Source organism: Rattus norvegicus, chromosome 15 (genome assembly GCF_021556685.1).
Source record: "Rattus norvegicus strain SHRSP/BbbUtx chromosome 15, alternate assembly SHRSP_T2T, whole genome shotgun sequence".
Taxonomy (NCBI): Eukaryota; Metazoa; Chordata; class Mammalia; order Rodentia; family Muridae; genus Rattus; species Rattus norvegicus.
Genome location: NC_141548.1, coordinates 96,507,793 through 96,532,249, shown reverse-complemented (window position 1 = coordinate 96,532,249; position 24,457 = coordinate 96,507,793). Strand labels below are relative to the sequence as shown.

General features: G+C 36.5%; 1 long non-coding RNA gene and 1 pseudogene across 6 annotated transcripts in view; one reads left to right on the top strand and one right to left on the bottom strand.

Moving 5' to 3' along the window:
- Positions 1-24,457, top strand: part of LOC102547440 (uncharacterized) — a 247,423-nt gene that overhangs the window by 132,335 nt on the left and 90,631 nt on the right. The window lies entirely within an intron of this gene.
- On the bottom strand, positions 6,327-7,294 carry Nsa2-ps8 (NSA2 ribosome biogenesis factor, pseudogene 8; annotated as a pseudogene).

Here is a 24,457-nt window from a genome sequence, read left to right as displayed (position 1 = left end):
GAACACTCCTCCATTGTTGGTGGGATTGCAGACTGGTACAACCATTCTGGAAATCAGTCTGGAGGTTCCTCAGAAAACTGGACATTGAACTGCCTGAGAATCCAGCTATACCTCTCTTGGGCATATACCCACAAGATGCCCCAACATATATAAAAAGACACGTGCTCCACTATGTTCATAGCAGCCATATTTATAATAGCCAGAATCTGGCAAGAACCCAGATGCCCTTCAACAGAGGAATGGATACAGAAAATGTGGTGCATCTACACAATGGAGTATTACTCAGCTATCAAAAACAATGACTTTATGAAATTCGTAGGCAAATGGTTGGAACTGGAAAATATCATCCTAAGTGAGGTAACCCAATCACAGAAAAACACACATGGTATGCACTCATTGATAAGTGGCTATTAGCCCAAATTCTTGAACTACCCTAGATGCCTAGAACAAATGAAACTCAAGACAGATGATCAAAATGTGAATGCTTCACTCCTTCTTTAAAAAGGGAATAAGAATACCCGTGGCAGGGAATAGAGAGGCAAAGATTAAAACAGAGACAGAAGGAACACCCATTCAGAGCCTGCCCCACATGTGGCCCACACATATACAGCCATCCAATTAGACAAGATAGATGAAGCAAAGAAGTGCAGGCCGACAGGAGTGGGATGTAGATCGCTCCTGAGAGACACAGCCAGAATACAGCAAACACAGAGGCAAATGCCAGCAGCAAACCACTGAACTGAGAATAGGACTCCTGTTGAATGAATCAAGGAAAGAACTGGAAGAGCTTGAAGGGGCTCGAGACCCCATATGTACAACAATGCCAAGCAACCAGAGCTTCCAGGGACTAAGCCACTACCTAAAGACTATACATGGACTGACCCTGGACTCTGACCCCATAGGTAGCAATGAATATCCTAGTAAGAGTACCAGTGGAACGGGAAGCCCTGGGTCCTGCTAAGACTGAACCCCCAATGAACTAGACTGTTGGGGGGAGGGTGGCAATGGGGGGAGGATGGGGAGGGGAACACCCATGAAAAGGGGGAGGGGGAGGGATTAGGGAGATGTTTTCCCGGAAATCGGGAAAGGGAATAACACTCGAAATGTAAATAAGAAATAATCAAGTTAATAATAATAAAAAAAAGAAAAAGAAATGTAACTGTAGCAATTCTAGAAACGGATAAATTAGGAAAGAGAACAAGAGCTACAGTTGTAAGCATCACAAAGAGAATTCAGGAGATGGAAGAGAGAACCTCAGGTGATCACTGATTGGGTCAAGAAAGAAATAATGATAGACATTGAAGACTTTCTAGAATTCAGTGAAAATGTGGGCATAGCACACCCAGACTTTTGAGACACTAAGGAAGCAGAGCTAAGAAAAGAGTTTATAGCACTAAATTCCATCATATAGAACTTGGGAGTTTTCACACTAATAAATTCAAAATCTATCTGAAGGCTCTGTTTAAAAAAAGAAGCAAAAACAACTGGGAAGAATACACAGCAAGAGATAAATAAACTCATGCTCAACAGTCTGAAGATTAAACCTGGAGAGACCATGCATGACAGATAGAAATGGACTCGATGAGGAGAAATAGTGTCAATGACCCAGCTTCAAAGAGCTGGAGGGAATGGAAGCCCAAAACAAAATCCAATGTTGTCAACTAACCCAGAACCCTAGGACTTCCCAGAGTCTACTCTACCAACCAAAGATCTTACAAATACAGGCCCACTGAACATATGTTGAAGAGGATCTACGATTTTGGTCTCAGTGAAAGAGGATGCGCATAATCATAGAGGAACTTGATTGTAAGAGAATGAGCACACCTGGAGGGTTGAGGGAAGAAGGCTGGAGCCCTCTCTCATCTCAGTGGGGGAGTAAGGAAATGAAGACCTGGGAAAGAGGACCAGGAGACAGGGCAACATTTTAAATGGAATGATTAAAAGTTAATTTGAAATTATTACTGAAATAAATATTAAAATATTGCTGAAAGCATAAAAAAATTATTCATCAAGTATCACACAAAATAAATGCTATAAAGGTATAGTATTGAGGAGATAATGACCTAAAATTTTACATAATGTTACATGTTCAGTTACGATGCCATCCCTCCCAGACTCTGCCTTTTTTTCTCAGCTGTACTTTTCAATACCCATCACTTATACCTTCCTGTTTCTTGCTTTATGTGTTTTTTCCTGTGGAACTCATGGTTTTCTTCCTTTTTCTTTTGTTTTTAAGAAACTCATCTCACAGGTCACTCGGTAGCGTCCTATCTTCTATCTATACTTACTCTCACTTAAATGCACATCTGTAACATAAAATCCATGATCAACATCTGACAGAGAATATGAAGGATTTGCTTTTTAAACCCTGCATACATTTTTAAGCAATATTTTCCAGTTCTTTTCATTTTTTCTCTAAATCATATACTATATAATTTAAAAGCTAAATGAAATTACTGTGTGTATATGTAGTCCGTTTTCATTCTGCATTCATTCGTTGTTGGACTTTTAGCCTGGTTCTACATCCTTGCTTGTAAAAATACCTGCAATGAATATGGATGCACAAGTTTCTCTGTGGTAAAGTTTTGAGTCCTTTAGGCGTCTGCTTAGGATTAGTTTCGATAGTTTATACCGCAGATCCCATTTTAGCCTATGGGGAAAGGCTTCACAGTGAATTGCATCGGAACTATTCTGAATTACACTCCAAGCAAAAGTGAATAAGGGTTCTTCATTTCTGAACACCCAGTAGCGTTTACTGCCATTTTTTCTTAATGATAGACATTCTATATGGTATAAGTTTGGAATATCAAAAAACTTTGCATCAAATTTCCATGATGACTAAGAATGTTGATCCCTTTGCAAATATTTACAAGTGGTTTGCATTTTTCATTGGGGTGGGAGTGTTGGTTCAGTTCATGGGCCCATTTATTGATAGATATTCTTTTTATTTTTAAAATTTTTTTGCAGTTCTTTACACATTCTAATTGTGAACCACTGAGCATAAGTAATATTATCCCATGGTAGGCTGTATATCCAGTCTGTCATTTTGCTGCACTTAACCTTAATTCCATGTAACACCCACTTGTTAACACTTAGGATACATCCTGTTCTGTTTCGGTTCTAGTAAGGAATTTTGTGCGTCCTTAACATCTCCAAGGGCTCAGCCTATCTTTCCTTCAGCATTTCCAGTGTTTTCAACTGTCAAGTAACATTTTTAACACAACAGGAACTATTTTGAGCCAAAGTGAGAGAAATGGGTCTCATTTAACTGTCTCTGAGACCGCTATCCAGTCTGGGCAAAACATATTGCTACATGGGCTGTGTTTTTCACATGTGTATGTTTTTGACATCTCTGCTAACAATCAGGTAATTGTATCTGTATTGTTTCACTCTCATGCCTTCTATTACAGACCACCTATTTTCTACCTTACCTTTTTTGTCACCGTTTTTCTTTTTTTTTTAATTTTATTTTTATTGGATATTTTTATTTACATTTCAAATGTTATCCCCTTTCCCAGTTTCCTGTCCATAACCCTCCTATCATATCCCTACTTCTATGAGGGTGTCCCCCAACCCATCTACCCACTTCTTCCTGCCTCCCCACCCTGACATTACCCTACACGCAGGGACCTAGCCTTGGAAGAACCAAGGGCTTCTCCTCCCTTTGTTGCCCAACAAGGCCATCCTCTGCTACATATGCAGCTGGAACCATGGGTCTGTCGATGTATACTCTTTGGGTGGTAGTTTAGTCCCTGGGAGCTTTGGTTGGTTTATCTTGTTGTTCTTATGGGATTGGAAACCCCTTCAGCTCCTTGAATCCTTTCTCTAACTCCTTCAATGTGGACTACATTCTCAGGTTCTCAATTCAATGGTTGTCTACAAGAGTCTGCCTCTATATTCGTCATGCTCTGGCAGACATCCCAGGAGACAGCTATATCAGGATCCTGTCAGCATGTACTTCTTGGCATTCCCAATAGTGACTGGGTTTGCTGGCTTATATATATGGGCTGATTCCCCAGGTGGGGCAGTCTCTAATTGGCCATTCCTTCAGTCTCTGCTCCAAACTTTGTCTCTGTATCTCCTCCTATGAATATTTTTGTTCCCCCTTTCAAGAAGGAGTGAAGCATCCACATTTTGGGCATCCTTCTTGAGCTTCATGTGGTCTGTGGATTGTATTTTGGGTAATCTGAGCTTTTGGGTTAATATACACTTATCAGTGAGTGCATACCATGTGTAGTTTTTTTGTGTGTGTGTGTGATTTACCTTACTCAGGATGATATTTTCTAGTTCCATTCCTTTCCTATGAATTTTATGAAGTCATTGTTTTTAATAGCTGAGTAGTACTCCCTTGTGTAGATGTACCACATTTTCTGTATCCATTCTTCTGCTGAGGGACATATGGCTTGTTTCCAGTTTCTGGCTGTTATAAATAAGGCTGATGTGAACATAGTAGGGCATGTGTCATTGTATATGAGTATATGCCTAGGAGAGGTATAGCTGGGACCTCAGTTAGTACTATGTCCAATTTTCAGAGGAACCTTCAGACTGATTTCCAGAGTTTTTGTACCAGCTTGAGATCCACCAAAAATGGAGGAGTGTTCCTCTTTCTCCACATCCTTGCCAGCATCTGTTGTCACACGAGTTTTGAGTTTTTGATCTTAGCCATTCTGACTGGTGTGAGGTAGATTCTCAGGGTTATTTTGATTTGCATTTCCATGATGACTAAGGATGTTGGATATTTGATATTCCTCAGTTGAGAATTCTTTGTTTAGCATTGTATTCCATTTTTAGTAGAGTTATTTGGTTCTCTGGAGTATGCCGTCTTAAGTTTTATGCATATTTTGGATATTAGCCCTCTCTCAGATGTAAGATGGGTAAAGATTTTTTCCCAATCTGTTGCTTGGCATTTTGTTCTAATGACAGTGTCCTTTGCCTTACAGAAGCTTTGCAGGTTTATGAGATCCCATTTGTCAATTCTTGATCTTAGAGCACAAGCCATTGGTGTTCTGTTCAGGAAATTTTAATTCTAAGCTTTTATTTTTAATTATATCATAACCCAAAGAAGCTCTTAACATATATGGTCTGCATTTTATTTATATCAGTAAAACTTTATTCTTTTTATGACTTTGGTTGACTGAAATGATTTTTAGAGAAATACAGTATTTTATCAAGTCTCCTGAGTAAACCCCTAACTTCCTCTAATTTCTCCCTTTATGATTTTATCAGTATCTAGAACATTATTATGTGAAGCCTTTTCAACCATGTCTTTAAAATCCCATCTTAAACTACCAGCTTCTGTAGCTGCAAGGTAAGCTCTCTGCCCAGACCCCTGGCAGCTCTGCTGTTTGTTTAGTCATGGTAGCAAGTGGTGCCCTGGACAACATTTACCTCATCTAACATCATTCTCATATGCCTAACAAATCTGTTCAGCAAGAACTAAATCACCAATTCACAAGGGTTTCCTCAGGACCTCTTTATTCTTCTGTTTGGGAGTTCTTTCCCTTAGACATGGGTGAAATCAAGAGATATACACACTATACTGACTGACAGGTTTTTTTTTTTTAATTTTAAAGTAGTACTTCTGTCTGGGGAGGGTTGCTGAATATCTTATAAGGAGAAATGTCATATTGAATAGGGGCATATATTATAATTTTGAACTGGACTTTTTCACTATGGAATTACTTGACATGGATTCTCCACCTAGTACAGCAAATATGACAGTTAGTAAATGTGCCAAATAAACTATGAAGTAATAAACCCAGCAAAGTGTGTGGGCTAACACTGTAAACTTTGATCTATTTACCTGAGCTGTATGATAATTAACAAATTATTCAGTTTCACTACATTTGATTTTCTTGCGAGGGTGCTGGTCAGGAAAAGGAAGACAGTAAGTGTCGTATTTAATTGGGACTTAATAATAATTGAACAATTGATAAACTTAGTTAATACACACATGGTACATATAATGGGTGGGTTATGATTATCGGTAATGTTTATATGAATATTGTAATGTTTTATTCTTGTTCCAAAAATAAGTAAGTAAATAAGAAATATCTATAAATAGAACAATGAAAGTAGAAGAAAAGCAATGACATCAGGTTTTGTTTTTTTGTTTTTTTTTTTTTTTTTTGGTTCTTTTTTTTCGTAGCTGGGGACCCAACCCAGGGCCTCGCGCTTCCTAGGCAAGCGCTCTACCACTGAGCTAAATCCCCAACCCCCAGGTTTTTTTTAAATTGCGCATTGTTTTATTTTCCTTTACAATTTAATAAATACTTCTTGATGACTGCACATGGAGTAAGTCTGATTGGTAGTTCAGAAAGATCACAGCGATGGTGTTTTCCTGACACTGTAGTCTTACATAGTGAGTGGAATGACTTGTATGATGTCACTGTCAAACTAGCAAGACTGCATTTATGCACCCATCATTTTCAGGACTGTTGGTAACTTGAGCATACTTTCTCCAAATCACCTTGCCTCCTTGTGTCACAAGGCCCAGCTCGCTTACAGTCACTTCAATGACTGTCCCTTTGGTGATCACACCCAGGGTTGTATATAATGGGGAGGAGGGGTTCTTTTTCACACCGAGTATAGGCAGGCAAAAGGTAACTTTCAGCTCAGGGGGTGTGACATGGGCTTTTTTGAAACGTAGACCCATTGGCCTAATGAACCTTCCATATTTAGGTGGTTTTCTTGTAAAACCATCACCAACAAAGCAGACTTTTGTAACCATTCTCTTCCATGCCTTCTTTTTTCTTTTTCCTGTTCGAATAACTTTCAATACTTCTGTTTCTCCTTGGGCACGAACTTTGGGTAGAGGGACCTCCCATTTTCCTGCCTTTTCTTTCTGCTTCTGCTTAATCATGTTGGAAAGTACTTTTGCTCTTAACTGCCCCTCTCTGTCCAGCAGGTAGGCAGAGACTGCTCCTTGTGGATTCTTCTCGTCATCCTTCTGCTTGGTGTTTCTCTTTTCATGCATCTTAATGGTCTTTTTCATTTGTATTTTCTCAGCATGGCGCTGTTTATGGTAGAGCTTAGCCTTCAGGCCGATCTTTTTTTTTTTTTTTTTTTGCTTTCTTTGAACGTTGATGGGCCTCCCGACCTTCTTTCTTTCTCTTTTTCTCATGGTAGTCCAAACGATATCCATATCGTTTGCGGTGAAATTCAATATATTCATTTTGTGGCATGATGACAGCCGCGGAGCAGCAGTCCGCGACCTCCCGGCTTCCAAAAACTTCTTAATTCCTGGGTATCACTGGCCCACGAGCCTGCTTCACTCAGGCCGGAACGGGAAAGGTCACTCAGGCCAGAACAGGAAAGGCGACATCATGTTTTAAAGCTATGGAAAGACTGGCAAAACTGATGAGAGGGATAGAGATGTCTCAGGCTCTAACGTGGTTAGAGGCCAGCATGAGGACGTGGTTTGACATAGAGCTCCCATATTAAATGAGGATTATAGTCTAGACTGGGTATTGCATGTCTCTAATCCCATAGATGGGAAGAGCCTGGCTGTTCACTTGTCAGCTACTATGGCCAGATCTGAGTTCCAGGGTCAGTGGAAGACCCTGTCGTTTATAACAAGGTAAAGATCATTTAAGGAAAGCATACCACACACATGAACACATGGAACAACTGAATGCATATATCTCTCCCGTACACGTGCACATGCTTTCCCACAGTCACGTGTGACATGTATGTGTGCGCATGCGTGTTTACGTGCGTGCACAAACACAAACAAAAACCAAAATTATTACACCAAATAATTCTTTTTGTTTCTGGCATGGTTAATCACTTCAGAATTTCCTATAGAATACTGAATGGAAATGTAAAAATCCTAGACTTTCTCAAATAAAATTACAGCACATCTTATTTTAATTATTTTATAGTTACCACAAGTATTTTTATGTCTCAGAGTAGCCAGAGGAAATAAAGAAAAGTTTTGCACATATCCAAACTGCAGTAAAGGTGGTTACTTCTAATGTGATCGCAATAGTTTCAGTTGGAAAGCTTGGTAATTAGAAAGTTGCTTTACTTACACTAGCTACTGCCATGTTATGTCTTAGTGATCTACCTGACACAGAATTTCAGATGATAGGCATTTTTTTTGTATGTAACTTGACAAAAATTTGTGGGTATCATACAAAAGAAACAAGTGTGCAAGATGATACTAAATACAACTTTCTGTTCACAACTGTTTTCTTAACAATATTAAACCCCATAGCTTTAGAATGACTTAAATGTTTCATATATAGTCTCTTAATTGAAAGGGTTTTGGTCTAGTATGGCTTCCATTTGAACATGCAGTTGATTCTAACACTTTTCCATTTGTGGGATTAAACACTTAAGCAGTGTATAGCTGTCAAATTAGTAAGAACTGCCATGTGGAATTTGCATAATGTTTTCAATCCTTGTCAATTAATTCTTCCAAGCAAAGCAAGGGGGTGACAAGGGTCACCGCTATGGTACAGAGGAGAAGGTAGTTCAGTTTCCGCTCATGACAGGATTCTCACCCTCAATGAAATATGCTAAATCTTGATATCAGGAATGCCTCAATCAATGTTAATTACTTTCCAGCTTCCGCTTACTTTCACACTGTTCTGGAAAATAATCTTTTGACATTTGTTAAAGTATATTATGAAACACTTAACTTAAAAACAACTTTTATATTTAACCTAAAATTTAAAACATTTGTCCTTTACTGGATAAGCTAAAGGAAAATAAAAAATAAACTAGTGCCTAGAATATCAAAGACTTTATTTCTCTGCAGTTTTTTCATTTATACACAATTTCAAAGATATTAATACAATGTCATTTAATACATTTATGATAATAAAGTAATTAACACAGTCTATGAATTTTCATGATAAAAGAGACCATATTAATGAGAAGTACCATGATATAAAAGTGTGCATATGTACTAAAGATAAACACCAAATATATAATTTATAATATACCAGAGTATGGTAGGCAAGGGTCTGCTAAGAGTTTTTAAATTTATGCAAAATGTGGCTAGCTAATATATGAATTTTGAAGAAGTTTCTCAAACCAGTTAATGTTTTTACTTCTGTTGTTTTAAATTTCAGTTGTTCTTTGAAAAGAGAGTAGAAATACACCTTATGACATGTAGTAATCCTTTTGAAATATCAATAGGTTTTTCATAGCTTAAATCTTTTCAATTAGGCTCATTCGGAAAAATTCACAGGAAAAGCATTAACATTGAAATACTGAAGCAGAGTATACCTATCTCATACCTCTAAGCTAAGCAATAGTTTAAGAAGTAGAGACTGACCAGGGCTACAACCATGCCTCTGTCTTAGAGATGAAGAAAATGAGGGGGGCTGCCAGGAATGAGGGCACAATGAATATATTATAGAGTGTGAAGCTGAGGCAACAGTAGAGAGGCCAAAAATTCATTCTCATTGGGTAGCCCAATCTGGTCTCTCAAGCTGGTATTATATGATACATCAAATGATCCTGCCTGAAACATCAAACAAACGAAACACCACACACACACACACACACACACACACACACACACACACACACACACACACACACACGCATGCACGCACGCACGCACGCACATTCTTTTACCAATAATTTTAAAGAAATACTTTTCATTTTATTTCTGATAGATATTTTATGTATTTACATTTCAAATATCCCCTTTCCCCCCTCTCCTATACCCTCTCACCCTGCTTCTATGAGGAGGCCTTCACTCCCACCCACCCACTTCAATGTCAACGCCCAGGCATTACAATACATTGGGGATAAGAGTCTAGACAGGACCAAAGTCTTTTCCTCCTATTGATGCAGGACAACACCATTCTCTGCTACATATGTGGCTGGAGTCACGAGTCTCTCCATTTGTATACTCATTGGGTGATGGTTTATTCCTTGGGAGCTCTGTTGGGGTTTGGTTGGCTGATGCTGGTGAGAATGTGGAGAAAGAGGAACATTCCTCCCTTGTTGGTGAGATTCCAAGCTGGTACAATCATTCTAGAAATCAGTCTGGTGGTTTCTCTGAAAATTGGACATTGAACTACCTGAGGACCCAATTATACCACTCCTGGGGATATACCCAAAAGATGCCCCAACATACAACAAAGACACGTGCTCCACTATGTTCATGTTATAATAGCCAGAAGCTGGAAACAACCCAGCTGTCCTTCAACAGAGGAATGGATAGAGAAAATATGGTACATCTACACAATGGAGTACTACTAAGCTATCACAAACAGTGAGTTTATGAAATTCCTTTTTAAATATTTTATTTTATTTTTTCAATCTTTATTAAATTGGGTATTTCTTATTTACATTTCAAATGTTATTCCCTTTCACAGTTTCCAGGCCAACATCCTCCTAACCCCTCCCCATCGCCTTCTATATGGGTGTTCCCCTCTCCATCCTCCCCCCATTACCACCCTCCCCCCAAGAATACCGTTCACTGGGGGTCCAGCTTTGGCAGGACCAAGGGCTTCCCCTTCCACTGGTGCCCTTACTAGGCTATTCATTACTACCTATGCAATTGGAGCCCAGGGTCAGTCCAGAACTGGATGTAGATCTCTCCTGAGAGACACAACCAGAATACAGCAAATACACAGGCGATTGCCAGCAGCAAACCACTGAACTAAGAACGGGACCCCCGTAGAAGGAATCAGAGAAAGGACTGAAAGAGACCGCATATGAAATTCTTAAGAAATACTTATCTATTTCTTGCCAAAACAGAAACTATGGTCCTCATAAATGCTGCCATAAAAAACAATTCCATTCATATAGAATGATTTTTTGTTAAGTAGTTCAAAAAGGCTGGGAGTATTGATGGCTATGCATCCTCTGAATCTATACTATCATTCTCCTTTTGACCTTGGCTTCTAGACAATCATATGGCTACTTGTTCATCACATGAGTGTTTGCCCGCATCGACTGCTGAATCTGCCTCTTGGACACTAACTTAAACAGCTCTTTACTTCCCTCCTACTCATCTCCCTCCTCCAGGGTACTTCTGATATTTGCCGTTCATTCGTTCGGCATGAAAAAATTGCTCTTGAAAACTCTTCCAACCCCCTCTTGATTCTTCAATCTTTAAGACCAATAAATCCAAAGAATTAAACCCAACATTTTAGAAAACGAAAAATGTCAATAGCAATAAGAAAGAGCAAACACGTCTCTTGACTGTAGTCTCAGCATCTTTATCAGTATGTCTCACCCAAGAGGAGACTGAGTCAGGAGCTTTCTTAGCTACCCTAAACTTGAGACTTCCCTGCGTGGCAGGGAAGATATCATACCAAAATAATAACTATTTTCTTTTTAACATTCATTTTGCTTGGATTTAGCTCTTCCTTAAATTTCAATAACCTACCAGTTTCATAAATTACTTTGTAGAGTAGATATAGACCCTTATCTCTCACCCAGCATAAAAAACACTACAAATAGACCAGAAGACGTAACTGAAGACCCACATTTCTGAAATCGTCCTAGGAAAAGTTAGAGGAGCACTTCAAGATAAAAGTTTAGGCAAGAGAGATTACATTAAACAATACAATTTTTGCACAGCAGAAGAAATGAACACATGGTAAAAATATGAAACCTACAAAAAGACAAGAAATGAGAGTAATTTTTATATCTGAAAGAACATAAATTTCAAAACATTGTAGAATTGTATGAGTCTCTCTCTCTTTCTCTCTCTCTCTCTCTCTCTCTCTCTCTCTCTCACACACACACACACACACACACACAGAGAGAGAGAGAGAGAGAGAGAGAACTGTCCAAATGTTTTGAGCACACATTTTCCCAAAGGAAATGGACAAACCATAAAGGAGCATATGAAAAATCAGCAGTATTAATCATCAAATCAACACAACTCATATTGCAAGATGTCGTTCATACTTGAAAAAAATTCAAAATAAACATAGTAGGTTCAAAAGATTTGGAATACTGAAGCCTCTTAGTCTGTTGGTGATGATTTAAGTGTTGGTACATCTGTACTTTACAGTACAGAGGTTTATAGAGAAATTATTTATAGATCCACCGTATGACCTAGCAAACTTATATATTTAAAAATGGATTCAAATGGAAATTAAACTCAAAAGAGATTTCTGCATTTTTATGTTCATTGTCATACTTTTTGTAGCACAGTGATACAAAAACTAGCCACATGTCCTTGGACGAAACAAAGGTTAATAAAACATGATGCATAGCTACAAAAACAGTCCAATGTTGAAAAGTAAAAGAATCCTGCTCCTTCCTAGTACACTGGAGGTTATAAAAATTATGCTAAATGAAATGAGTCCTGAAAGGAGAGATACTGAATACCTCACCTCGAATAAACTGAGGAGAATAAACAAGAAGTAAAAAGCAGTTTTAGGAACTAGCATGGAAATTATAGGGAACATTTATTCGAGTAAAATATTTATTCAAGCCAGAAGAAAAAAATATCTAAGGATATATGTCATAGCATTGCTTGTTAGTTTCCCAGCTTTGTATACTGCATTTGAAAGTTTGTTAGAATGTGAGGTGTCATTTTAAATATTGAGACAGAGAGGGGGGGGAGGTAGCAAGGAAGGAGATGAAGAAAAGTATACAAAACAGAAAAACAAAGAACCAAGGATATTTGGGAGAGGTTAGTGATGCCATTCATTGACTTCCTTGTGGCATCTGTGTCACAAATGTTGAACACTTGTAACCTTATCAGTTTGTATCCATATTATGAATATAATTCATTTCATAAAATTATGTCGGTAAATTTTAAACATTTAAAATATTAATGCTTATAAATAATCAGATTCCATGCACTTAGATGAAACTATAGATTGTCAAGTGTTAATGTCCAGATATTTAGTGGGATCAGTTTGACAATATAGTCAAAAATATAATAAAAAACCACAAATTCAGTGTGGGCAGAGGGATGGCGACTGCACACATCAAGAGTAACTAGAAGGCAAAGGCAAACAGGAAAGTGTCACACTTTTAATAATGGAAAGCAGAATTGTATTGTGTTAGCCATGTGAATTAGATGTAGCAAGACAGAACAGAAAAAGTTCCACTTTAGCATTGTCACAGAATGGCTTCTACCCCATTTCCCAACCGTTTGTTCAGCTAAGGTATCCTCTCTAAAAACCACTCACTATTTGCACACTCAAATATACAATAAAAAAAGGATTACTTCATCAGTTCTTTAAACTGCATAAACGTTGTGTCTGCTTAATTTCAGTTAGGTCTCTGTCTCAGTCTCTCTCTCTCTCCCTCTCTCTCTCTCTTTCTCTCTTTCTCTCTCTCTCTACCCATCTCCCTCTCCCTCTCTCTTCATCTCTCTCTCTCTCTCCCTCTCTCAGAATTGGTTTGTAAATAGTAAAACTACTTATTTCTAACATTAAGATTTGTTGTAATATACAATGTACTCAGGAAATTAATCTAGAAATCTACAAGTTACTCAAGAGCATGTACTAGTAAATGAATCGGATGGGGGTATGGCTCTGATGTTAAATTAAGGTCCTTGTGCAATATTCATGAGGACCTGAGTTTGGATCCCCAGGGAAGGCTATGATACCAGCCTTTGCAAAGGGAACGAGAACAGTAGCATCAGGAAGACCCTTGAAACCCATTGACCACCCAAGTCTAGATGAAACAATAAGTCATTTATTCTCTTGTGTCCTGTAAAGGTGAAAAGCAACTGGGAACGCTACTGAACATCAATCCTGGGCCTCCACATTCATGTGCACATACCTACATACTTATACACATACCACATACACACACACACACACACACACACACACACACACACACACACATCTCTAACACCACCACTCTGACCCTGATAAAGAGAAATGAGAATCCCAAGAAGCTAAATGAAGTAAAGAGAAGCTGTTGTAGCTGTTGTGAGGAAATAGTGTAGTCTCTTACCAAAATATTGTTCAGACACAAGATGATGTCATATTTTTGGTTTTGGTGTCATATTTTGCTGTAAGTTGATAAATCATTTAAAATTGCTGTTTTCAAATGAATATTTAATTTAAATTTAATGCAATGGTCATGGGTAAAAATGAAATGATAATACTTATAACTAAAGAACCAACAGTTCATATTTTATTTGACTCTAATGAGTAAAGAGTAACAAAGCTGTTCCATTAAATTTACCCATATCTGGAAGGGTTAGATTTGTTTATGTTTTTGATTGAATATATAGTCTAATCTATATTCATTTTTATTTCTTTTGTGTTTTATAGATGTTATAGCTTAAGAAATAACTGCCTTAAACATATTAGTTGATTTTCATGATATATGTGTTCTATGCGTGGTGATAGGAAAGAATTATTTTCTTAAGACACTTCGTTTTGTTGTGATTTTAAATTCACAAAATGTCTTTCTGAGTGAGAGGCACATAAGCCAGGTGTCCACACAGAGCCCTCCATGGTTTAAATGCTCTCTCCAGGTTTATTCTCTTGATTGCTGAGAGTCCAGAAGTGACTCATCGCCCCCTGATGAATTTACGTTCATGAAAACTAAGAATGTACTTCAAATTTTCTTGCTTTAACAACTATTAATTATGTACTTTACTCGTACCCGAAGTCTATAATTCATAGAGTTTAGTTGTTACACTCAAATTTCTTGTTTCCTCTGATAAAGAATAGTATGCTATATTTTTACATTTTAACTCTTATCGAACATTCTACTCCAAAATTGCCTACATATATCTAGATACGACTGACACTGAGACCTTAATATTTCTCACTCCTCTTGGTTCTTAGATGCATCTAGCGAAACACAATTTGCCCATGAGAAATACCCTAAGAGTATTCTTGTCCATCTTGGTTGGGTGGTCTTTGTTTTTCCTATTTGTTTTGGTTTTGTTGTTAACTCTTAGAAGTCTGTTCTTTTTCACTGAAAAACAGAAAGGGAGAAGAATCAGATCTAAGGGGTGGTGGGGAGTAACTGGGAGGGGTAGAGTGAGAAAAAACTATAATCAGAATTTCTTATGTGAGAAAATAACCTGTTTTCAATAAAAAAGAAAAAAAACTAAACTGAGCATTCTTTCCTTACTTGGAAATATTGTTTTAATAACTGTTGAAATAAATTAAGAATACACACCGCCAGTAAGAAGGAATAGGTTCCTACAGCTTGATAGTTCTTTCTAATGCTTTCAATCAAAGTAAACCACACACAAACTGTTTTTTTTTACACCATTTCCTAAGCTATCATGAAAATAAAGAAAGAAAACATTTTCTAAGCAAAAACTCAATCTATTCGTACCTCAGACAACCAAGCACTCAGTGGAAGGTCAATCATTGTGTTTGTTTAGCTGTCATGTTTCTAGTGCTCTCCAGTATGGGTTTAAAGGTAGCTAAGATTCTTTTCTTGTTTTTCTTATAAAATACACAGACTCAATCTCTAAACCAGAAGCTATCTCCAACTGACAACCACGTGCGGAGAAATTACTTGTTTTCTCTGTATGAAGTCTCAGATACGCCCCACACTTAAGGGCAGCCCCCATGCTCAGCAGTAGATGGCCAACACAAAACAAACTCAATAGTATTTTTAGAGGATTTTGTATCATAACACTCTGCACGAACTTTCTTCTCCTACAGTTTTAGCTTATGTATTATGATTTACACCTTTGTGTATTGATGGGATTTCTACGTGTAGTGTGTGTGTGTGTGTGTGTGTGTGTGTGTGTGTGTGTGTGCGCGTGTGTCTGCCTGTGTTTCACCTCCCACAATTAACATCATATATAGTAATGAAAGGAAGCCTTTTCTCCTCATTAGATCATAGTTAAGACAAAGAGGCCCACTCTGGTCAATTCCATTTTAGATTATTATTAAATTTGTTATGCTAGTCAGAGAAATTCAATAAAAATCACAAACTATTCATTTCGGAATAAAAAAATTCTATAATACTGTTTCATAGACCAAAAGGTATTTTTGCTATAACACCTAAACTGATCATCTACTGCGACAAAAAAATTAACAAACATTAACTTAAAAATAGATTATTTTCCTTACATTGAAAACAATGTTATCAAAAAAATGTTTTTATTTCTGCCAGTTTCCTGTTGTTTGAAATATCATCTTTATGACGTCTTTTAGCTATGTCCATGAAGCTAAATTAAATGAATGGACACAGTTTTGTGCTTTAAAACAGTGAAATGTAGGAAACCTTTGCCTCTCTCCAGTCTTCCTTGCCTCTGCTAATTTCTGGAACCTTCAGGCCTTCCTGATAGATGCTCCCATCTCTGCTAAGCTCATACCTCTTGTCTCTTTTCCACTTTCTTCCTAATTTGTTCACTTCTCCGCATCATATTGTGACTTGTGAGGGCATCAAGACCTACCTCAGAGAAGGGAGCATGATCAGTGACAAGAAACTGCCCTGCCTGGTTGGGCACAAGTGGGACACAGCCTCAGTAACAGGGTTCAAAATTATCTATTTACTTTATAATTCTCTGTGCTTGATAAGCACTGGAAAACCTAAGTGCTACTACAATATAAATTTACTATATAATTCTCTGTCGATTAAACTATCATATATAGCAGCAGGTCAGAGTGGGGATTAGGTAGAGGATTTCTTGTTAGAACTCCCTTCCCGTGCCAGGCAGTGGAAGCCTCTCCCTGGCTAGGCTGAGTAACTCTTCGTGAAGCAGAGAGGATGGAAATGAAAAGAATTAAAGTCCTTTACACAAGCAAATATGCACAGACACTTGTACCTTCATACACACTCATTCTGGCCTGGTCCAACCACCAGTTTCATCTATTCCACAAGTATTCATGCATACCTATACATAGACAAACAGACATATACATTTGTTGGATGGATAGATGGATGGGGTAGAGCCTCCCTAAGCCAAAAGTCTTTATTTACTTCTCTGGCCTTTTTAAAGACAAAACTTCTTAGAAAAATACCTCATGGATAAAATGTTACACCAAATTGAAGTGATAAAAGTATACTGATATTAAGTTCAAAGCAGCGTTTCATTCTATATGGTCATTATAAGTTCAAGGCAACAGTTTCATATGACCTTGTCTTACCATAGTGCAACCTGTGACCTCATCTTTGGACTTGAAGGTTTTTTCCTTGAACATAAATTTGTTCCAAGCCTTTATCCTCTTTTGACTTAATTATGAAAGCGCCTTGTATTTCTCATTATGCAGCCTTTAATTACTATTATGAGGGGCATAATACTCTTGATTCTAACTACATCTTTAGCAAACAAGTAAAACTCTCCCTGGAAACTTTCTTCCTAAGATTATTTGAATTAAAACAGAAACTCTGTAAAATCATTAATTCATCACAGCAGCATTAATTCATGAAAGTTCATCTTGCTAATGCCCAGGAATTATCATATTAATTTAATAATGAAAGCACAGTCATATCACCTGTAAGAACAAATACTGAGATAAAGTCTCTTCAGAACCATGTCTCATGGATGTCATCTATCATAGACCATGCAAAAACTGTGGGCCACCTCTAGGAAGCCCACTTGGTAGCCTTAGATGGCTCTTATATGGCTCCTGACACATCAGGTTACCTTAAAGTCCTTAACACTTTTGTTTATGCAAATGTCTTTCAATTTAGATAAAATTTCCAGATTTTGAAGTAATTGGGATGTTGAATTTTGGTAACTATGTTAAGTTCACCAGTACCTAGATGTGTTGTTTCCTTTTAATTCATTTAACTTATTCATTTAAAATATTTTATAATATTCTGACTGTGCAGTCACATACTTATGAGTAAAGACACATTTCATGGTCTTTCAAAATTGCTATCTTCTTACTATACCGAATAGGAATTCTGGTACTTTGTGAAGAATGATATTAGAGATTTCACAGTGGCTTCTATACCGGTCTACTTTGACTGGGTAACCCTGTCCAGCACCACTTCCAGTATCATGCCTGTCCTCTGCAGAGGGCCTAGCTAAAAATTTAAAGTTTACTTGAAATCGAATGGGTTAAAATAATGATGGTATTTAGTATGCTCGGTATTTGCATGTCATCCAAGTTTATTGGGTCTTTTTTTTTTATCGTATCAAGCCAGGAGAGGAAGAGAGGGAGAGAGAGAGAGAGAGAGAGAGAGAGAGAGAGAGAGAGAGAGAGAGAGAAAGAGAAAGGAAGAGAAGTTTATTGGGTCTTATCTGAGGTATAATTCTACACATACACACGGAATTAAAATTCTTCTTAATGCTCGTGATTTTCAATACCTATCTGTTGCTTTCAATAATTTCTTAATTGACATTCACTTCATAATTTTAGAGCTCCCTCTCTGAATCTACAATGACGCTTAACATGCTGAGGTTAGAACTAATCCTGGATGCAAAAAGACTGCTGGGTACCAAGAACAACAGATCAGAACAAACACAGACCTTAAACTCAGAAGCAGAAAAACCATCTTAATTTCTATGTTAACTAGATTAGAATAGGGGTGTGGAAGGTCAGATTAAACTCACTATGCACAAACTTATTCTCCACAAAGTTTTTGGACAAGTTAAATATTTTATTAACTAGCAAAATAATTCAGCTAAATTTCTTGATGCATTTTAAAAATTCCAAAATTACTCCACTGATTTTTTTATCCTATTTCTTCATCTAAATAATATTTTTTTCAATGAAGAATAATTATGCCATACTAGTAAATCAAATGTTTTCAGGTAGAAACATTCTTTGTCTCTGTCATTTATATAGTATTAGCTGTGGCTGTTGTCCAGAGTTGGTACTTGTATGACATCTTAATCACATCAGTAGATCATAAGCGTGGATTTTGGTAAATTAGAAGATTTGGCCATTAGACCTGAAAGCTAATATTGTGAGGACAAATACCAGACCTTGCATTTCAAAGCACCCACAGAGAATGCAATTGCTTCATTTGTTCCTGTACAGGCACACTACATTGAAATCAGTTTGAGTGTGCAGCTGAACTGAGAATTTACAAGGTGGTTTGTGCAGGGCTGAAGACAATTTCTCCTGTGATAATTTCAGAATTAGTCTGGATTTCATCGCTGACATTTCAATACGCTTTAAAGGGTTGAACCGTGCCAGTCACTGTAGGAGAATGCTAGAAGCCATTGCTAAATTAGGCATTTACTAATTAGATTGTGTTACTAGAGCAGTGCTAAGTTTTAGTCATTGAAATTTAACACACTTTTGAAAATGCTTGCTGTGAAAACTTCATTGCATCTCCATGGAAACAGGTTGAATAATTCTCAAATAACCTGTAAGTGGCTTTTGAAAAGTGAGTGTTAAAGTTTCAAGCTTTAATTTAAACAATGCATTTCAGGATGATATTTTTCTTATCCTGAATTGTGCTGCATTGTAACTAGCAGAATCTAAGTTTTATGTGAAGAATCATCCCAACAAAAGTAATTTTAGATATAAGTGTATGGCATTTTATTTGATATCTGAAATAAGCAAATTATTAGCAGTAGATACTAATATAAATATCTTTGTCAGTGCAAAAGCCATGAATAAACTGTATATAGTCAGCCAACCTTATAAACCAAATATAATAAAGAAAAAGTAATTAATGAGCAATCAAACAAGAACACAAAAAAGGAGCAAGAAAAATACACTAAAGAGAAAAATACAATGGTAACTAGTAAGGTGATAAATCTTATTTTAAGTATACGAATAATTTTAGTACAGCACAATACGTCTAGGATCCTATGATGCCACACACACTGCCAGAGTAGATAAAAATCTAACATCAAATCATAAAGGGGGTCAACTTATAAAGAGAGGAAGGTATTCTAAATGTTTATATTATTAGATAACAGAGCTTCAATGAGTTTATTTAACTGAAGAAATTCTATCAGAAGCGGAAGAGCTCAAAATATAGTCAGACATTTTAATGCCCTCTCTTTTACTGAATAAAGTAAATGGTAGTTGTTCAAAGACGGTATCTTGAATAACCTTCTAAACTAACTTGGTGTAGCTATTATTTTTATAAAGTTCTATTAACACCAAGGTACAGTTTATCTTGGTACCTTATAAAATTCTTAATATATTTAAATAGATGTGAGTCTCTGATCATAATTGGATTCAATTGCAAATAAGCAACAGGAAAAAATACAAAAATTTTGGTATTCTAAGAAAATGAAAGTGTACTCAAATATATAATATTAGATATAGCTAATAGAATTTTGGATATTAACATGTCATCACTTTCAGGAAAAATCCTCAATAAACTTCTAATATTGTAAAGAAACAAAATTAGGCAAAAGAAAGAGACAGTCGACATGAAATATAAAATAGGAAATTAGCACAGAAAATCAACAAAAAGTAATAATTTTAATAAGATAACAAGATTAGACTAATCAATATACATCAAAAAGATTAATTATATTTAAACTGTCATATTTTATTTTTATTTTTATACTTTATTTGTTATTTATTTATTTTATTTTATTTTACTTTTATACTCCAGATTTTATTCCCTTTTGAGTTCTGAGGACTGTATCTTGGGCATTCTGTATTAGATTTTTCTGTTTTTTGTTTCATTTTGTTTTGTTGTTTTTTTTTTTGTTGTTATTGTTGTTTACTTGGTTGTTTTTTGTCTCATATCTGCTTATTAGTGAGAACATACTGTACATGTCATTTTGGATCTGATTTACCTCACGTAGGATGATTATTAATAGCTCCATCCATTTGCCTGGAAATTTGTCCCTGTTTTAGTAGCTGAGTAGTATTCCACTGTGTAAATGAACCACATTTTCTGTATCCATTATTATCTCAGGGGACATCTGGGTTGTTTCTAGCTTATAGATATCACAAATAAGACTGCTACGAACACAGTGGAATAGTAGAGCATCTTTTGGGTATATTCCTGAGAGTAATATTGTGGGGTCTTTATGTAAATCTATTTCCAATTTTCTGAGGAAACTCCAAATAGGTTTCCAGAGTGGTTGTACCAGTTTGCAATCCCACCAGCAATGGAGGAGTGTTCCTCTTTCTCTACATCCGCACCAATATCTGTTGGCACCTGAGATTTTGATCTTAGCCGTTCTGACTGGTGTGAGGTGGAATCTAGGATCGTTTTGATTAGCGTTGCTGTGATCACGAAGCACTTTAGGTGCTTCTCAACCATTAGAGATTCCTCTGTTGTGAATTCCCGGTTTAATTCTATACCCCACTGTTTGATTGGGTTGTTTGGATTTTGGTGGTCAGCTTCTTGAGTCCTTTATATATTTTGGATATTAGCCCTCAATCGGATGTGGGTTTAGAGAATATTTTTTTCCTGTAGGTTGCTGATTAATCTTAATGACTTTGCCTTTAAAAGACTTTCAAGTTTCATGTATATAAGGGTGTGGTTTTATTTCTGAGTCTTCAATTCTATTCCATTGGTCAACCTGTCTGTCTCTGTACCAATACCATGTAGTTTCTATCATTATTGCTCTATAGTTTAGCTTGAGGTCAGCGATGGTGATTCTCACAGTCGTTCTTTTATTGTTAAGAATTATTTTTGCTATCCTGGGGTTTTTGCCTTTCCAGATGAATTTGAAAATTGCCCTTTCCATGTCTTTGAAGAATTGTGTTGGGATTTTGATGGGGATTCCATTGAATCTGTAGATTGCCTGTGGTAATATGGTCATTTTTACTATGTTAATTCTGCCAATCCATGAGCATGGGAGATCTCTCCATGTTCTGAGATCATCTTTGATTTTTTTCTTGAGAGACTTGAAATTAATGTCATAAAGATTTTTTCACTCATTTTGTTAGAGTTTCCCCAAGATATTTTATATTATCTGTGGCTATTATGAAGAGAATTGCTTCCCTAATTTCTTTCTCAGCCTGCTTATCATTTGATAAAGGAAGGCTACTGATTTGAGTTAATTTTATATTCAGCCATTTTCCTGAAATAGTTTATAAGCTAGAGAAGGTCTCTTGTAGAATTTTTGGAGTAACTTGTTTATACTATCATATCATCTGCAAAAAGTGATACCTTTAATTTATCTTTGCCAATTTGTATCCCCTTGATCTCTTTTTGTTAGTTTGAGGTTGACTACTGGTTTCCTGTTTTTTACTATGTTTAGGTATGGGACTTAAATCCTGATCTCTCCAATACTTTTAACGTGAAAGGGTATTGTATTTTGTCAAATGCCTTTTCTGCATCTAAGGAGATGATCATGTGATTTTTTCCTTTTATTTGTTTATATGGTGGATTATGATAGTGGATTTTCATATATTTAACCAACTTGGTCCCTGGTATGAAGCCTACTTGATCATGGTGAATTATAGCTTTGATGTGTTTTTGGATTAGGTTTGCCAGAATTGTATTGAGTATTTTTGCATCGATATTCATAAGCGAGATTGGTGTGAAGTTCTCCTTTTGGGTAGGGTCCTTGTGTGGTTTAGTATCAGAGTAATTGTAACTTCATAGAATGAAATAGGTGGTATTCCTTCTGTTTCTATTCTATGGAATAATTTGAGGAATACAGGTATCAGATCTTCTTTGAAGGTCTGATAGAATTCTGAACCTGGGCTTTTTTTGGTTGGGAGGTTGTTAATGACTTCTATTTCCTTATGGGCTATGGACCTGTTTAGAAATTTTATCTGCCATTGATTTAACATTGGTATGTGGTATCTGTCTAGAAAACTATCCATTTCATCTAGATTTTCAAGTTTAGGCTTTTGTTGTAGGATCTTATGATTTTTTGACTTTCCTCCATTTATGTTGTGTTTCCCTTTTCATTTTTGATTTTGTTGATTTGAATATTGCTCTGGGCCCTTGAGTTAGTTTGGCCAAGGATTTATATATCTTCTTGATTCTTTCAAAGAACCAGCTTTTGGTTTTGTTGATTCTTTGTATTATTCTCTTTGTTTCTATTTGGTTGATTTCAGCCCTGAGTTTGACTATTTCCTGCCTTCTACTCCTCTTGCGTGGGTTTACTTCTTTTTTCCTAGAGCTCTCAGGTGGTTTTTTATGTTGCTAGTACAAAATCTCTCCAATTTCTTTACTAGTGCACTTAGTGCTATGAATATTTCTTCTTAGCAGTGCTTTCATTGTGTCCCATAAGTTTGGGATTGTTTTTTCAATATTTTCATTAAATTCAGCATGTCTTTCAGTTCTTTGTTTATTTCTACCCCAAACAAATTATCATTGAGTAGAGAGTTGTTCACTTTCCATGTGTAGTTGGCTTTCTGTTCCTTCTGCTGTCAGTGAAGACCAGCTTTAAGCCATGGTGGTCTAAAAGAGTACATGGGATTTTTTCAATCTTCTTGTATTGCTTCAGTCTTGTTTTTATTGTTTGTTTGTTGTTATTTTTGTTTTTTTACAAATTATATGGTGTGTTTTGGAGAAGGTATCATGAGGTGCTGAAAAGAAGGTGTATTCTTTTGTTTTAGGGTGAAATGTTCTGTAGATATCTGCTAAATCCTTTGGTTCATAACCTCTATTAATTTCACTATGTCTCTGTTTAGTTTCTGTTTTAATAACCTGTTCACTGGTGAGAGTGGGGTGTTGAAGCCTCCCAGTATTTTTGTGTGGGGTTCAATGTGTGATTTAAGCTTTAGTAAAGCTTCTTTATGGATGTGTGTGCCCTTGCATTTGAGACATATGTATTCAAAATTGAGAATTTCTCTTGGTGGATTTTCCCTTTGATGAATATGAAGTGTCCTGCCTCATCATGCTTGATAACTTTTGGCTGAAAATCTATTTTATTGGATATTAGGATGGCAACTCCAGCTTGTTTCTTGGCACCGTTTGCTTGGAAGAAATTTTCCCTTCCTTTTACTGTGTGAGATATTCTCTGTCTATGTCATCGAGGTGTGTCTCTTATATGCAGCAAAATGGTGGATCTTATTTCCTATCCAGTATGTTAGCTCATGTCCTTTTATATGTGAATTGAGTCCATTAATATTGAGAGATATTAAAGACAGATGATTTGTTTCCTGTTATATTTGTTTTTGTAGGTGGCTTTACGTGTTTGTCGTTCTGTCCTTCTGGCTTTGTTGTAAGATGCTTAGTATCTTGTCTTTTCTTTGGTGTATGTATCTTCCTTCTGTTGGAGTTTTCCTTCTAGGATCATCTGTAGGGCTGGATTTGTAGATAGATACTGTTTGAATTTCATTTTGCCCTGGAATATTTTGGTTTCTCCATCTATGGTAACTGAGAGTTTTGCTGGGTATCATAGCCTGGGCTGGCATTTGTGTTCTTTTAGAGTCTTCATAACCTCTGACCAGGCTCTTTTGGCTTTCATCATCTCTGGTGAGAAGTCTGGTTCAATTCTGGCAGCTCTGCCTTTGTATATTTTCTCTTGCAGCTTTCAATATTTTTTTCTCATTCTGTGTGTTTAGTTTTTTGATAATTATGTGTCAAGAAGATTTTCTATTCTGGTTCCATTTGTTCTATAGACTTGTTGTATATTTATGGCCATCTCTTTCTTCAGGTTGGAGTTTTCTTACATGATTTTGTTGAAGACAGTTTCAGGGCCTTTGATCTAAAAATCTTCATTCTCCTCTATTCCAATTATTCTTAG